The following is an 18,268-nucleotide window of genomic DNA, read 5'->3' as shown; positions in this document are numbered from 1 at the left end:
CAAATCCCCAAGTGACCATGGCAAGATACTTCTCTCGATACTTGGGTCTGCTTCAGTTCAAAGAGAGGGTAGGACGAAGAGGCCACTATGGTGACTTTCTTGGACCTACCTTTTCTCAAGATTTGGGATGCATCAGAATCACTTGGGGTCACCTGACCAACCCAGATTTACCTACCTGTGTGTGTGTGGGGGGGGTCCTGGGCATTGCATGACTAAAACTTCTGTCCGGGTCATTCTGCTGAACAGCCAGGATTGCAAGCTGAGGATCAGCTTCCAGGAAAGTGACATGGATAGGAAGTGAGGAAACCATGCCAGAAAAAGTAGAAGCTGTCTTCAAATCTCTGAAATCCCGGGGCTGGTTTGTGAAATTACCCTCAGAGTTCCAAGGAGTCCCCTAAGAAAATTCAGAACCTCCTACTGATGGATTAAATGAGATAATGCTACCAAGTGAAGAGTACTTAGTTTGAGCTCAGTAAATATGCACCTTCCTTTCTCACTCCACTGCATCCCTAGTTGAGAAGCTGGGTGGAAAGAGGATAGTCTGAAAAATATGGCAAAACATCATCCAATATCTTCCACATAGGAAATGAGGAGTGGTAAGAGTTGGCAACACTCCCTTGGAGATTTCTAGGTGTTTCTTCCTTCTGGGCCAGCAGTAGAATAAAGGGGCCTCAGATGCAATGAGTTTTCCATTATTGACAAGGGAGGAGAGGCATTGAGAAGGTTCCAGAATGACACTGGAGGTCCCTAGAGGTGTGGGAGCCACCCAGAGGAGAACGGGACTTCTGGCTTCCCCAGACATGGAAGGACAAGGTAAGCAGTGACCACACTGAGTCTTAATAAGACAACCAGTCCCAGCCTTGCTGGTATTGGAAATCAGGCTGCCTGGGAAAATCTCCCAGCACTGGTGCTGCCATGGACCAGCTTGATCCAGGCTGGACTTTCAGTGGCTTCTGGGCAGGAGTCAGGACAGCAGCATCCCTCTGGAAGGACTTGGAGCTGGGGAGGTAGCAGAGGGAAGAGAGGGCAAAGAGTGGGAGAGGGAGTGGAGATCAGGAGACAGAGAGGACAGGGCTTAGCTTCTCCTGCAAACTCTGTACCTCTCTGTAGCCCTGTGGACCCTACAGTTCATCTCTCCTCACCCCATCATCTCTACTTCTCTGCCCTTTTCCCCTTGTTTGCACCCCTTCAGTGCTTTCCCTTCTCTAATTGTACTCACAAAAATCTTTTTCCTTTCTAGCTTCCTTCCTGTCTTCAGCCATGCTGTCACAGCCAACTTCAGGCCATCTTTAGTCGGTCATTTATTTTGCAAAGTTCTTTTTGGAGCTTCCAGGGGCCACAATAGGTAAAGAATGAGCCAAGGGTCTTGCCTTCCAGGAGCTTGGTCTAAAGTGGGTGCCTGGTAGATAAAGAAGCAAACAGAATTGAGTTACAAAGATGGAGCCCAAAGGGGCTGAAGGATTGAGGGGCTGCAGGGGTTTTGGGGACTGGGAAACCTGCCTGTGTGAGGACAGTGATGCCAGAGCAGTCCTGGATTTTTCAGGCGGTAGGGCTAGAAGGTTTCAGGAGAGGATGCCTGGCACGGAGTACCAAAGTGTTGGGGCAAGGACCCAAGTCCCATCTAGGGTGGGGGACTTGAGAATGCAAGCCGCTGAAGCACAGAGAAGCAGTGGCCTACTGCTCACAGTGTTGTTCTGAGCACATAGATGGCACTTGGCAAATTACTGTTAAGAGTCTCCTAATCCCCCTTCCATCCCTTTGTGATCTTCACTGCACCCCTGAGACAGAGGGAATGATCTCCCTGTGTGTAAGATATGCCAATTGTGGGGCCTGCCTGGCTCACAGCCCCTTCCAAGGGACACCGTATCCCACACCAGGCCCATAGTGCCAGGGGAACAGGGTGACACAGATAGCCATATTTTATATCACATGACTCCACATTCTTTGGCCACAGCTGTTCAGTGATGTGTAGGAGGCTGGCTTCAATGGCTTTGCCCACATTGAGAGGGCTTGGCCACACACCTTTTTGTTCTTGAGAATTTAAACTGGGAAATCCAGAAACATCCATTAGAGAGACTAGAAACAGAAGCTGAAGCTTGCAAAAAGAGCAAGTGGCCCTGATGTGGAATCTGGGCCATCATGGGCCAGAAACTGCCATTATGGAAGAGAAAGAGATGCTGAGAAGTAGAGGGGGAGGATGTGAGCAGGTGGCCAATGGAGATGCAGGTACGCACTTGGGGAGTGGCTGAGACATGCAGGTGGGCCACCCGAGGTAAGGAACAAGGCCAAGCCAGATGCTAATCTAAGACCTGTACGAGCGTCAACTTATTTAATCCTCATACCTACCCGCTGGGCAGGTGCTACTCTGCCATTTTATAGATGAGACAACTGAGGCACAGAGGGTTTAATTGGTCTCTTGAGCTCACACAGCCAGAGTGGTAGAGCCAGAAACTGAATCCCAACCACAAAGCTCCACTGTGTCTCAGGCTGGCTGGAGGAATGGACAGTCTAGCTTCACAGCAGCTCGTAGTCTCCCCCTGCACACCTGCCCCTCTCTTTAGATCCATGAAACTCGCCTTGTCTCTCCTTCGCTCCCCTTTCCACCTGTCTGAGACTGGCCTCATGGTTAGACTTTCCTGAGATTTTTGTGTCTCTTCTTTATTACTCCATATGCCTCTTTCTGATCCTGCCCCACCATGCATACCTGAGCTTGTCTAAGGGAGCCACTGTCCCTTGTGTAACTCAGCTATCATTCAGGCTAGATTCAATTGGATATTAATATGAAATATTTATTTTAAATTTTTTTCTCATGTCATTGCTTGCAACTGCATACTATTGAAAGTATATGCTTTTCTGTTCCTTGACAACATCTTGGGCAGATTCTATAACTTCCTTTTGGTTACCAAGTAAATTAAGTTTCAGACTCACTATTGTGTAGGATTGAAATTCATCTTTCCCTTCTGGTCTGGCAGCCTGTGCCCTGGGGCCTGGAGTAGGGCAGGAGGTGGCCTCCTTCTTCCAGCCGTCCCTGGGAGTGAAGAGTCTGGGGACATCTTCCTTCAGGGTGCTGTTTTCTTTCCTTTCTGGAACAATCTCCAGCCCCAGGTGTGAGAAGAGGGAGAACAGTAGTTCTCCATACTTCACACTGACTTTGGCTTTGGGTGGTGCTGTTTCTCAGACTAATGCAGATTCCTCACCTCAGCAATATGCAAAGTAGATGAAGGCCATCTCAACCTTGCCCACTGGAGGGAGGGCCTCCTGCCAGGGTGAGGCCTCTGAATTGCAGCTCCCACATCTCTAGATGAGTCTGTCAGAGCTGTAGCCCCCACCGCCAATGTGACATCCAGTGAATGAAGCACCTCCCATACACATTTTCCAACGGGAGAGAAGGTAGAGACTTCACATTCACCCCTGGCCCATGCCACACAGGAGCCACAAGTCAGGGGCCTTTGGGTCGCCTGGGCAGCCTCCTTAGCAAGCCATGATGAGTGGGCTGCACCTACTTATTCAAGGATAAAGGGTTCTTGATGCTTTTTGGATCCTAGCTGCCTACTCTGGGGATAGCAGAAAAAAGCAGCTTCACAGTCCAAATATCCAAGACCACTGCCCCAAGGGAAGCTGGATATTTGGGGACAGGCTGGCTCCTCACAACACAGGGATGGCCCTGGCTCACTTTTTGCCTGGACTAGCTTCTCTCTGCCCCTTCTGAGGGAAGAATGGGATTCTGATTTCTACGCTCCTGGGGTAAGCAGCCTGGAGAGGCCGGGGGCTTAGGTACAAGTCCAGCCCTTCACATGTAACCATTGTGCCCATTGTCACCCACGCTACCCTTGATCAGGCTACATCTCTTCCTTGCCCTGGCTCCTACACTTACCTTCTAGATCCTCCTGTAACTTTTCCACTCTGGCTCCCATGATGTTCTCTCTGCCTTTAAATCAACAGCGAGCTCCCACACAGGCAAACCCTTTGAACCTCTTGCTGGGGGCCTTTCCTCCCCCTATAGCCTTGTTCTTGACAGATGAGCAGATCCATCCCGGGAATATTCCTGGAGAACTTGAGCTTGATCAAGCTGCTTCTACTGCAGGGACTGCAGCTTGTGGGACCCAGAGCAGGAGGTGATGCCTCTGGATGGCTGGGGCCCCTGGCCAGAGTGCTCACTCTTGGGCATGTTGGTGACTGGTCCCTTCCTCCACTCTGCCAGGGAGGTGTGCCCAGCTGCATGACCTGCACCTGCCACATTCTCCTTCACACCCAGACACACACAGAGGAGGTAGAATGCAGGGATGTTGCAGACAGGGAAAAAATTATAAGGTTCATTTAGAAAGCAGTAAAGAGGAGATTTCAATTTCCTTTGAAAATAACAGTTATTCTTCCATGGTGGCTTCTGTAGGAACTGTGGGATTCTGCTCTTGGACCTGGGACACCTACAGGCAGGGGAGTCCTTTGTAGAGCGGGGTTTCATACAGAAGAGAGGGTGAATCCCTAGAGGGGGTGAGGAATGTGGAGGGTGTGTGCAGAGGGGTCAGGGAAAAGGCAGAGTTGAGATGACTGTGCAGGATGGAAGGTGACAGGGGTCTGCTCACACCACATGTAGGTATGTATGCATGCATGTATGTACACGCATATACCTGTCAGGGCTTGGACCCGGGGAGGCAAAGCAGGCATCTCAGGTGCAGAATCAAAGAAAGCTTCACCCTCAGGTTTGTGGATCTTCACTTGCACAGGGTGGCTGGGTTCTGTGCTATCTTTTGGGGGGACATTACTGTGCCTACTGCACCTCAAGATCAATCCCTCCTCTCTACTTCTTCTCCCCTGTGTGTGCTAAAGAAGGACATTGAAAGAGTACCTGGAAAAGGCAGGGCAGTGGGTCGAGCAAACATCTGTCCATGAGTAAAGAAAGAAAGAAAAGGCCATGGGGTTAAGTTACAAATAGAGGGAATTGATTTAGACATCAGAAGGCACTTACACTGAGAATTATTGAACAGGATTTCAGAGGGAAAAGCTCAGCTGAATAGCAAAGAAGACAGCTTGGTGGGTACGATACCGACTGTAAAGCTAGTCAGTGTCGGGTTTGGAACCCAGTCCCTGTTACTTTCTAGCTGTGTAATCTTGAGCTAGCCACTGGACTTCTCTGAGTCTTCTCCATAACATGCTGATAAAAATAGGAGCTGCAGGGCCCAGAGATTTAGCTCAGTGGTTTCACTGCCTGCTATGCAAGTGCAAGGACCCGAGTTTGATCCCCGGTAACAACAACAACAGAAAAAATAGGAGCTGCATGGGGCTGCTGTGAGGCTTAATCAGATAGCGTTAGCAAATACTGAGATTCTGATGCTGTCAGCCTGGAGGAGTTTAGGGGATGGCTTTGGAGAGCTGTGGGCTCCATGAAGGAGGGGCCACACCTTACCACATGGAGGACCTGTCTACACATTCAAACTGCTCTTGGGATTGGGTGAGTTCAGAGCTGGGCTGCTCTAGTCCCTGGTTTCTGAAGTTCAGCCATCAGAACTGCGGCCAGGGGAAGGTCCCTGCACAGGACAAGTCACTCACCATGATTTCTGTGCCACATTGTCGTCCTAATGAGCAGGGAAGGCTGCTGGCTTTAGGCCCAGGAGTGGTGGGATACCTGACAATTTTGGACAAGGTGGTGGCAGTGGAAATACACCCCACCCCTTTTGAGTACACAGGCTGGCTCCGCTCTGTGTCAATATGCTTAATGACTTGTGACGGGACTGATACAGAAAGTGAACTTGCTATAATCCATCTGCTGAGCAGGAAGTAGTGGCCGAGCAACATATCCCAGGGAAACTCAGGAGGCTGAGCAGTGTCTGTTGCTGGAGCCCAGGGTTGGAGTGGGCGTGGGATTGGGAGGGCAGATTCCAGCAAGATTCACCCACTGTGTTCAGGCCAGGGAAACTGGGAGAGCAGAACCAAGGAGAGACCACGGGACAGAAATGGCATGAAGTGGAGAAGCTGCAGGGAGCCCCGGAAGCTTCTACTTTCCTCTGTGCCTGCTGCTGTGGGGCAGAGACCAGGTGATCAACATCTCTGTGCTTTTGCCTCTGGATTGGACCCAGTGGTTCTGGCCTGGGTCCCCTCATGTCCCTATTCCTGCTTCTGTGCACTGTGTTCCCAGCTCTTGCACCTGCAGCCCTCAGAGGATGGCTCTGGGGTCCTTGAAGCAGCACAGCTGGGTGCGTGTCATACTAGGACATCTATTTTGATTTTCACCGTGATTTATGGCTCCAAACTCCCTCCCCAAGGCAGGTCATAGAAACTGGAATTTTGCTGCCCAAGGCCAGTCATAGAGACTCTGATCTTTCTGTCTTGGAGCTGGCCATAAAGAAATGCTCTGACCTACCCTTGTCAGATCACAGGCCACAGGCCCTCCTCATTCCAACAGGTCCTGAGGCAGGCCCAGCAGGGAGAAATGCTGCACAGACTCTTCACAATCTGGAGTCAGGCCTTGTTTGGCTCCCCCCACCCAGTCTATTAGCCTCACAGCCTCACCCCTGTGCAATGAATGAAGATTCCAGAAACAAACAAAAGGACAGGGTTGCAGGAGTGTCCAGAAAGCCAAGGTTCCTGAAAGGTAGAAAATCCAGAGGGGGGAGGGAAACTGTGGCCCTTCCTCAATCCTGCCCTACACACCACTTTATTTGTGTCCTTCTTAATGTCCTTTATGATAAGCCAGTGATGTTTCCCTGAGTTCTATGAGCTGCTCAGGAATTAATGGAACCCAAGAAGGAGGTTATAGGAACCCTGATTTAGAGTGCGTAGGTAGATCACAAGCACATTTTCAGGGGGTTGAGACTGGCATCTGAAGTGAAGAAGGGAAGTCTCGCCGACTGCACTCCAACCTGTGGGACATGAGCTGCCTCCAGGTCAGGGTCAGAACTGACTGGGATTAACAGATGCCCAGCAGGTGCCCACTGCAGAAACAATTGCCTGGACTGTGGGGACAAACCCCCACACACCCAGTGTCAGAAGTCTTCTGTGTTGACTGTAGTGTGAGAGCAGAGAAAAACTGAAAGAGACCCTTTGTTTTTCTCCACATTGGGAGTTTGCAAAGCTCCTTCCACAGAGCCCACCATGACAGCTATGGGATATAAAAGCTCAGTACCTTTGCCTTCAGATGAGAAAAAAAACAACTCTGCAGTGCGATTTCCACAGTTCAGGCTGAGGCTGGGATTACTAAAATCGAAGTTTGGCTCCTCTCTCCCATCCTATCCTGACTAACCCTCTCCCAGGCTGGTCTCTTAGGGTGGGATTCCCCTAGTGACTATCCTCAGGTATGTGTCCTTCCCTCAGGACCTGCTTTGGAGAACCCAAACAGCCCCTAAGCCAGCTCAGAAGGACAGCAACAGTACATACTCTTTAGTCTATATCTGGTTATATTGTGTAACCACCCAGCCAGGAACGTTAGTTCCCATGACCTGTATGCATGCCAGCATCCAGAGACAGCAAAGGTAGATAACCCCAGACCATGGCGGAGTACACACCCATGTACTCTTATCCCCATATCTGGCTCTGGGAAGATTTTTAAGAAAATATTTTAATTAACACATAGTAATTGTACATATTCATGGGGTGCAGTGTGACATTTCAACACATGTATACAATGTATAATGATCAGATCAGGGTAATTGGCATGTCCATTGGCTCAGACATTTATTGTTTATGATAGGAAGATTCAAAATCCTCTCTACAAACTATTTGGAAATATTCAATTAATTGTTGCCAACCACAGGTGCCCTATTGTGCTATAGAACATTAAATGTTCTTTTTATCGATTGCACCTCTGTATCCATTAAACATCTTCTCTCCATTCTCCTGTATTTGCCCTTCACTGGAAGTATTTCTATGATCTCCTACCCCAGCCTCATGCCTTGCTTTCTCCTACCATAAGTGGATTTCATCTAGGTCTGCTTTGTTTAGATAATCATTAAAGTGGACTGATGTTCCTCAAGCATATGCTGTCTGATGGCGGGAGTGTGGAAAAAGGGACCTTCAAAGTCAAGTATTCTGGGTCACACAGAACACGCCGAATCAGCCCGCTGCACACAGGAAGGTCTGTGTATGCCCTACCGAGGTCCTGAGTCGCGCAGAAGACACCGAATCACCCCGCTGCAGATAGGCAGCCACCTGGTTCCACACTACAAAGACACAGAGGACACCAGACCATCAGACCAAGGTACTGAGTCCCGCTGTTCCCAGTCCAGAGGTAGGGGCCTCTGAGCTGTCATCCCACTGCTCCTGGTCCAGAGGAAGGGGCTTCCCAGTCACCATCCCTCCCACTGCTCCCAGCCCACAGGAAAGGGCTTTTGGGCCACCTTCTGTCCCACTGCTCCTGGCCCAGAGGAAGGGGCTTCCAGGCCACCATCCCTCCCACCACTCCGAGCCCAGAGGGAGGGGCTTCCGAGCCACCATCCCACTGCTCCTGGTCCAGAGAAAGGGGCTTCTTGGCCATCATCCCTCCCACTGCTCCCAGCCGACAGGAAAGGGCTTTTGGGGCACCATCCCTACTGCTGCTCCTGGCCCCTGTCCCACCTCTCCCAGCTCAGAGGAGGTAATCCGTGCAGGTGCTAACAGCCCCCTGCCCCAGTCGAAATGAGAAAACACGTAAATAAGTCTCAAAACCAGACTTTCAGATCACCTACAGCAACCCCAAAGGGAAATGAGATGGATCACTCTGATACTCAACCACCTGAACCCACTGAACTGGCAACAAAAGGGGATCTGGAAAAAATGAAATCAGAAGTAATTTTTCAGATAACAGGAGAAATTGTGCCCCTAGTGCAAGACATGATTAATAAATCTAGAGAGGAGCTGAGGAACATGATGGAATCCCAACATAAGAAACAAATGGAATCCATAAAACAGATGCAAATAGATTTCCAGGACATGAAAAACTCCATTGAAAGTCTACACAGCAGAATGAGCCAATGTGAGGACAGAATTTCAGATATAGAAGATAAGATTGCAATTAATGACCAGGAAAAGAAAAATTGCTTCAAAATTCTAAGGGAACATGAGAAATCAATCCAGCAGCTGCTAGATGATGCAAAGAAGATAACATAAGACTGATTGGGCTCAATGAAGAAAGAGGAGAGAGTGGAGATGACATAAAAAAATCTCTTCACAGGAATAATGGCAGAAAACTTCCCAAGCAGGGGAAAAGAGCTTGACATACAGATAAGTGAAGCATATAGGACTCCAAATAGCCTTGATCAAAAAAAGTCTACACATAGGCATATAATTGTTAAGATTCCAGAAACACAAGAGAAGAACAAAGTTCTCCAAACAGTCAGAGAAAAGAAACAAATCACATACAAAGGAAAGCCCATCAGAATCACAGCAGACTTCTCAACACAAACCATCAAGGCAAGAAGAGCTTGGAGTGACATATTCCAAGCCCTAAAAGAAAACAGCCTCCAACCCAGATTGATGTACCCTGCAAAACTATCTTTCAAAATGGATGGAGAAATAAGATACATTCATGACAAAGAGCACCTTAGGAACTTTGAGAATACCAAACCAGCACTCCAAAGAATTTTACACAATATCCTAGGAACAGGCATTGAGGATCACAACCCCAGGAAGCAAAGCAGAATGAACCCATCTGGCATGACAAGAAATTAAATGTCAAGGGGGAGAACCCAACAGAAAGAAAAAGTCATGGCAATGACAAGTCAATACGTTTCAGTTATAACCATCAATGTTAATGGTCTCAATTCACCAATCAAAAGAAACAGACTGGCAGAATGGGTCAAGAAGCAAAATCCAACAATATGCTGCATACAAGAAACACACTTCATTCAAAAGGAAACTCATAGACTGAAAGTTAAAGGGTGGAAAACAATACTCCATGTGACAGGAACCTGAAAAAAAGCAGGAGTAGCTATCCTCTTTGCAGATCAAGTAGATTTCAAACCAACACTGATGAAGAGAGATGAAGAAGGACACTACATCCTTGTAAAGGGAAGAATCCAAGAGGAAGAGATGACAATCATAAATATCTATGCACCACACACTAGTGCACCCAACTGTATAAAACAAATATCAATGGACATGAAAAGTCATATATGCACTAATACAATTGTAGTGGGGGACCTCAACAACCCACTGTCACAAATGGATAGATCAACTAGACTAAAAATAAGTAATGAAATGCTAGAACTCAATCGAACTCTTGAACAAAGGAACTTAACAGATGCTTACAGAGTCTTCCACACCACAAAATCAGAATATACATTCTTCTCAGCTGCACATGGGTCATTCTCCAAAATAGACCACATACTCACACATAGAACATGTTTAAGTAAGTGCAAAGGAATTGAAGTTATCCCCTGTATATTATCAGACCATAGTGCCCTGAAATTGGAGATCCATAGCAAAAGAAACTCAAAAAATTTCATAAACATGTGGAAATTGAACAACACACTTCTGAATAACTAATGGGTCACAGAGGAAATTCAAGAAGAAATCAGACAGTTCCTTCAATTACATGACAGTGACAATACAACATATCGGAATCTATGGGACACAATGAAAGCAGTCTTACGAGGGAAATTCATAGCAGTGAATACACATATTAGAAAAACAGAATGAGCCCAATTAAACAACCTGATGCTGCACCTCAAGCTTCTAGAAAAAGAAGAGCAGGACAACCCCAAAGCTCATACAAGGGAGGAAATTATAAAGATCTGAGGAGAAATCAATGCAATGGAGACTAAGAGAATGATATAAAAAATCAATGAAGCCAAGAGTTGGTTCTTCGAAAGAATCAATAAAATTGACAAACCTTTAGCCAACCTTGTCAGAAAAAGGAAAGAAAAGGCCCAAATCCATACAATTAGGAATGAAAAGGGTGAAATTACAACAGACTCAGCAGAAATCTAGAGGATCATCAATACCTACTTCCAGAACCTGTAGGCCAATAAGATGGACAACACAGAAGAAATGGACAGATTCCTAGATACATATGAATTACCAAAGTTGAACGAAGAAGACCTAAAAATTCTGAACAACCCAATATCAACCAATGAAATTGAAAACGTAATTAAAAACTTATCAACTAAGAAAAGCTCGGGCCCTGATGGGTTCACTGCTGAATTCTACAAGACATTTAGAGAGGTACTGCTGCCACTACTGTTTAAACTCTTCAATGAAATTGAAAGGGAAGCAATAGTCCCAAATTCATTGCTGGAAGCAAGCATCACCTTGATCCCCAAAGCAGAGAAAGACCCAACTGAAAAAGAGAACTATAGGCCAATCTCACTAATGAACATAGATGCAAAAATCCTTACTAAGATACTGGCAAACAGAATGCAGAAGATCATCAAGAAGATCATACACCCTAACCCTAAGTGGGATTCATCCCAGGGATGCAGGGATGGTTCAATATACACAAATCAATCAATGTAATACACTATATCAATAGAGCCAAGGACAAAAACCATATGATTATCTCCATAGATGCAGAAAAAGCATTTGACAAAATCCAACATGCATTTATGATAAAAACCCTACAAAAAATTGGAATAGATGGTCTCTACCTCAAACTGATAGAACCCATCTATGAAAAACCAATAGCCAATATCATACTAAATGGTCAAAAACTGAAATCCTTCACACTAAAATCAGGAACAAGACAAGGAGGTCCACTGTCACCACTCTTGTTCAATATAGTTTTGGAAACATTAGCCATGGCAATTAGACAAGAGAAAGAAATAAAAGGAATAAAGATAGGTAATGAAGAAGTCAATTTGTCATTATTTGCAGATGACATGATACTCTATATAGAAGACCCCAAGAACTCCACCAAAAATCTTCTAGACTTAGTAACCAAATTCAGTCAAGTAGCTGGTTACAAGGTCAACACACAAAAATCAATAGCTTTCCTCTACACCAATGACAGACTCACTGAGAGAGAAATAGGGCAAATAATTCCTTTCACAATAGCATCCAAAAAACTGAAATACCTAGGAATCATTCTAACAAAAGAAATCAAAGACCTCTTCTCTGAAAACTATGGCACTGTGAAAAGAGAGATTGAAGATGATATCAGAAAATGGACAGACATGCCCTGCTCCTGGGTAGGAAGGATTAATATAGTGAAAATGGCCGTACTTCCAAAACTGCTATATAGATTTAATGCAAATCCAATTGAGATCCCAGCAGCATACTTCCTAGACCTTGAGAAAACAATCCAAAAATTCATTTGGAACAAGAAGAGACCCAGAATATCAAAAGCAATTCTAGGTAACAGAGACATGGCAGGGGGTATTCCAATCCCCAACCTGCAACTATACTACAAAGCTACTGTGATAAAACCAGCATGGTACTGGCAAAGAAACAGACTTGAGGACCAGTGGAATAGATTAGAATATGCAGAAACAACTCCAGACACACTCAGCCATCTCATCTTCGACAAAGGAGCCAAACACCCTCACTGGAGGAAAGATAGCCTCTTTAATAAATGGTGCTGGAAAAATTGGGCTTCAACTTGCCAAAGATTAAAACTAGACCTGTATCTCTCACCATGCACTAAACTAAAATCAAAATGGATGAAAGATCTAAATATTAAAATAGAAACTCTGAACCAGTTGGAACAGAGGTTAGGTAGAACCCTTGAAGACATCGGTGTAGGAAAAGATTTTAGGAACAAAACCTCAGTTGCCCGTGAACTAGCACAAACAATCAACAAGTGGGATCTCTTCTTATTCAAAGGCTTCTGCACAGCAAGAGAAACCACCAGCAGTGTGAAGAGACAACCCACAATGTGGCAAAAAATCTTCACCTGCTCTTCCTCAGACAAAGGTCTACTATCTCGAATCTATAAAGAACTTAAAAAGATCAGACCTCCCAAATTTAAAGACCCAATCCAAAAATGGGCATCTGAAATGAACAGACATTTCTCACACAAAGAAGCAGAAATAGCAAATTAACATATGAAAAAATGTTCAACATCACTGGTCATTGGAGAGATGCCAATGAAAACAACGCTGAGATTCCACTTCACTCCAGAAAGAATGGCTGCTATCATGAAATCAACCAATAATAAATGCTGGCAGGGCTGTGGGGAAAGAGGAACCCTGCTCCACTGCTGGTGGGAGTGTAGACTGGTGCAACCACTGTGGAAATTAGTATGGAGATACCTCAAAGAACTAGGACTGGAAGCTCCACTTGACTCCACTATTCCACTGCTGGGGATCTTCCCCAAAGAATTAAAAGAATCATACCACAGTGATGTATGTGCACCCATGTTCATAGCAGCACAGTTTGTAATAGCTAAAACTTGGAAACAGCCCAAATGCCCATCAACTGGAGACTGGATCAAGAAAATGTGTTTTTTTTGTAAAATGGAGTACAACTCAGCCACAAAAAATGAGAAATTAGAGACATTTATAGCTAAGTGGATGCACATTGAGGCAATACTGTTAAGTGAAATAAATAGGACACACATGTGTAAATACCGAATAGTTTCTCTGGTGTGAGAAACTGAAAGTGTAAATAAGGACTAAATGTATAATAGGTAATGTGAAATAGGAAGAAAAGGGCCAAAGGGGAAGGAAGTGGGAGGGCTAGGAAAAAGGATAGAAGGGAATGAGATTAATATGAGAAAATGGAAAAATAGGAACAAAATCTTTGTAAATAGGGAGGAATGGAGGGGTTGAAGGGAGGGCTGGGCAAGGGTGAAAAATAAGAACCAAGAGAGACTGTGTAAAGGTGCAAATTTCCAATGATGAATGTCATTATACTGTATACCTAAAATGTACCAATGATTAGAATGAATAATCGATAATGTAAAATAGGAAGAAAAGGTCCAAAGGGGTAGGGGTAGTGGGAGGGGCAGGGGAAAGGAAAGAAGGGAAAGGAAAAATGATGAGAAATGGATAAAATGGAAATAAAGTCTTTGTAAATAGGGAAGGGTGGAGGTCGTGAAGGGAGGTCTAGGAATGGGGAAAAAATAAGAACCAAGATGCATTATGTAAAGATACAATTCCCAATGAGAAATGTAATTGTGTTGTATATCTACAATGTACCAATAAAAGAATTTAATACCAAAAAAAAAAAAGTCAAGTATTCTGGCCTCCTAAGTTTTTCTTGGAATCCTTTTGCACCTGGGCCTTCATGACTGGAGTTAAATAGCTGACCTTGATGATCCAGAGAGAGTTTGCCTCCTGCAGACTGTTGAGAACTCTGTAAATGCAAAAATTTCTCTCAGGACACAGTGTTTTTGCCTCCTCAGACTTCTTTGAGTAGGGGAGAAAAAAGACATCTTCCTTCTTTCCACAATGTTTTCCTGCTCAAGCTGAGGGCCGGCCACTGGTTTGTTCTTTTAGACAATATATGTTCAGCCTCAAATTGCTTAGAGTTCTGTTGCTCTGGATGTCCCCTGTCCACTCTCCTTGTACAAACTTGCCATTCTCCAGTTTCTCTCTGAAAAAGTCCCCTTTCCTCACTCTATTTCTTTTGGAGGCATTGACCCCACCTCCAGGGAGCCATGTGATCAGGCCTGGTCAATCAGAGCATGTGTGTCCATGGCACTATTGGGACACTCCTTGACTAAGTAAAAAATGTATCAAATACATATAACCTAGTTAACATCCTTGGTTAGCAACACAGTACAGCACTGTAGAGTGTTGGCTGCTTTCCCTCATGATCATGGGCTGACAGTGCTGCAGCTCACTGCCTCTGTAGCATTACAAGAAAGGATTCTATGACATATTGCTATCCCGGGAAAAGATCAAAACTCAAAATTTGAAGTATGATTTCTACTGAATGTGTATCGCTTTTGCACCATTATACAGATGAAAAATCTGTAAATCAAACCTTTGTAAGTTGGGGATTATCTCTAGTTCATCCAAGGGTGGACACATGACAAATTCGGATCAAAGAAGGAGACATAGTTTTTGTTTGACTATTGGAGAAGAAAAGCTCTAACTTCAATTTGATGGACATTAATTGGTGAAGATATGGGTATGGAACTGTGGGCAACCTCAGGGCACCCAAGAAGACACCAAAACATGGAAAAGAGCAGACCTGAGAAACAGGCCATGTCCAGATTACCTTGTCCTTCTGGATCTGCTGTGTCTGGAGCCTGCTTTGGCAGTCTTAGACCCATGAGCCAATACATTTCTTTTTGTTTAGGTTAATTTTGTTTATTTGGTTACTTTTGAACAAAATGGATATAGATCTTAGTTCCAGGAGGAAGGGGGTACAAGTGACAGAGCACATACATGGAGTTGGCTGAGTGACAGTGCCAGGTGGTGAGGACTCATGGACCCTGGGCTGACAGAGTGGAGTCATTGTTACATAGATGTGTCTTCAGTAAGGTCCTAATCCAAGTGATGTTCTTAGGTTGAGACTGGCTTGGAAAGCATATTGCATTGGGCTTTACTGAGAGGGCCACTTCCTACTGAGACCTGAAATCCACACTGCTGAGAATCAGAAATGGAGATGTCTAAAGGGTTGGAAAGCTGGGTAATCTTTTCCATCTAAAAGTAGTGTGAATGAAGACGGAGAAGTGGCAATCTGAGTCCCCTAGGCCCTTCCCAGGCACTTCCTCTATATGATGAGCCCCCTGCTCAAAGAGGATGCAGCCTAAGTGAAGGAGTCCAGTAATCCCCTGCCATCTTTCAAGCCATTGTTTCAAATTATCTTAGGGAGGTGTGGTCTGGATGGAGGCCATAAGCTGTTGGCTGAGGACCAAGCACTGATTAGGTTTCTCAAAGACCATAGGGCATTGAGAGCTGGGGCTTTGGCATACTAACTCAAGCAACAGACAGGAAGACACCAATCTCTTCCTTTTGAGAGAATTCTACTACAACAGAAACTCACATCTGTCCAGTAATCCACCTAAGATCCCACAGTCTAAGGCAATCAACTTGCAGGTCCTTGCTACCTCATCATATAGAAGGCTGCTTTCCAAAAATTATATCTTCCCTCAGCCCTTCCCAAAGTGGCCTTGGAGGACAGCTGGTGAGGGAGATGTCTCAGGAATCACACTGAAGGGGAAAGAGCCTCACTTTCCATAGAAAGTGGGAAGTGGTGTATGACATGGGCTGGTGCCCACTAGGCAATCCTCTATTTGTATTACTCTGCTCTAGCTTTAACCATTATGCACTATTGATGTTGCAGGTGGTGGTGGGAGAGCGGTGGTTATATCATTTAGCTTACAGCTGTATGACCAGAAGAGGTTCCATCTGGAGCTGATAAGGAAAATCACAACTGGAAGAGCTGAGTTACATGGCCTCTAACACAGGTCCTGGAGGCCAAAAGCTTCCTTTGCTTCTTCCTCCTTTACTCACAGCTGTATGGGTCTGAGCAAGTTGCTTCATGCCTTCATGTCTCAGTTTTCTCATCTACACAAGGGTTATTAATGAGGTACACACATTTTGGATTGGCTCTCTTTGGCTGCCTTCTTGTACTGCCTGGACATGGAGGAGGAAGTCAAGCTCAGATGACAGGTGGGGTGAGACCAGGTATAGTTGACATTGTGTGAACCTCTGACTCAGTCACACCCAAACCTAGTCTGTGCCTTCCTGGCCATTTATATGGAGAATACATTCCTGTGTCCTGAAGCGAGTCAGATGGGATTTTTATCACTTATAATTAGAAAATGCTGACTGATATACCTACTGTGTGTGTTCCCCACCAGCTGTACAGCCCCAGCTCTCAGGAACTCTTCCTGGTGGAAGGCAGGTAAATAATCAGTGTGGAGGGAACTGAGATACAGAAAGCGTGGCAGCATATGTGAAGAATAGCCAAGATAGATATGGGGAATCAGGGGAAGCTTCCCGAGGTAGGCAACATCTTGGCCAAGGCTTGCAGAAATGGTCAGAGCCAGCCAAAGGGGTTAGCGCAGAGCATACACAGCTCCATGATGGAGTGATCAAACCTCCCAGTCATTGAGGGTCTTAAGGATGGGCTGAAAAGTGCTCACTGGGCATGCTGAATAGAGGATTTATGCCTGGAATGGGAGGTTAAACCAAATCCCTTTAGCAGAGAATACATTTCTTAGGAACTGTCACAGTTCCTACTATCTAAGGGGACATTAGCCTCTATGGCCCTTTACTTCCCTGGTTGGACATGTGTTTTGTTTGGTCTGTAACACATTTCAAATATTTTTATTGTTGCTGTTGTAGTCAGTGGTTTAAGGGAATAGAATTAATATAGGACACATAATTTATAGGATTATTTTATAATATTCACCCAAAAAGTTAAATGCAGAAGAGTGCAAGAGATCTGTCCACATGCTAGAGACCCAAAGAATCCAGCCAAGGACCTGGATCCCATGGCAATGTTCCACATGAGTCCAGCCGAAGGCCTAGAGCCCATGGCAATATTTCATGCAAGTCAGTATCAAGGATCTGTACCAGGAAGGCCCAAGACCCACTGGTGGGAGCTAGAAAGTCTGCACTGACAAGGTGAAGGATCTGTTCCAGAAGGTTGAGGGATCTTCACTGGAGCAGGGAAGCAATGCTTAAGACAAAGACCAGGGCTCCCCCGAAAAGAATAGCAGCCATCTCCTGCAACAGCAATGACCCGAGCTCCTTCAATGATGAAACAGCTAAGTTCATATCAGGAAGCCAGTCCTGGCAAGCTTCTCTAGGAAAATCAACAGCATACCATCTTCCCCTCCTGTTCTCCTTTTATGCTGTTGGCAACAATCCTCACTCAGATGGGTCTTCCATGCCCAGAACCATGGTGACTCAGTTCAGCTGAGCATTCCTACTTAAATTGACCACTAGTTAATCCACCACAGTTGCCAATACCTAAAATTTAGGAAGTTCACATAACATTGAATTTTGGGCTTCTTTTGAAAAATCAGAAGGCCAGACAATACTGGTCCCACATTCCCACATCCCAACAATGAATGGACTGGCTCTGAACTGTGGTGCTCCTCTCACACAAGACCTGAGTGTTTCGTGGGTCTGTATCAGTCCCCACCATTCCCTCTGTGTTACAGTGGGCCCACTTTGCCCATTTCTGTGCCTTACTTGATAGGCCCCACAGAAACTGGAATTTGTGAACTCTGCTTTAGAGTAAGGACATAGTGGACATGGATTAGGCTACACATACCAGTGGCTGATGCCTTAGGGAGTGAATATGTGAATGCTTCTTCAGCTTTCCTGTTGATGAAACAAAGTACCCAACACCCACAGATTTAAAAAGAGTCTTATTAAGGCTCATTGTTTCAGAGGGTTAGTCTATGCCCAGCTGGCTCCAAGGCTGGAGGAAAATCAGGGTGGAAAATCACAGT

General features: G+C 45.4%; 1 long non-coding RNA gene across 1 annotated transcript in view; it reads right to left on the bottom strand.

The window, feature by feature from the left end:
- Positions 1 to 1,238: 1,238 nt before the first annotated feature.
- Positions 1,239 to 18,268, bottom strand: part of LOC147827944 (uncharacterized) — a 54,913-nt gene continuing 37,883 nt past the window's right edge. The window contains exon 3 of the long non-coding RNA XR_015451575.1: positions 1,239 to 1,399. This is a non-coding gene — a long non-coding RNA (uncharacterized LOC147827944). The remainder of the gene's footprint in view (positions 1,400 to 18,268) is intronic.

This window comes from Heterocephalus glaber, unplaced genomic scaffold (assembly GCF_053883595.1).
Source record: "Heterocephalus glaber isolate CG9 unplaced genomic scaffold, H.glaber_assembly_v1.0 deba00001429, whole genome shotgun sequence".
NCBI lineage: Eukaryota > Metazoa > Chordata > Mammalia > Rodentia > Bathyergidae > Heterocephalus > Heterocephalus glaber.
The sequence above is the reverse complement of the archived record's forward strand: the minus strand, read 5'-3'. Positions and strand labels throughout refer to the sequence as shown.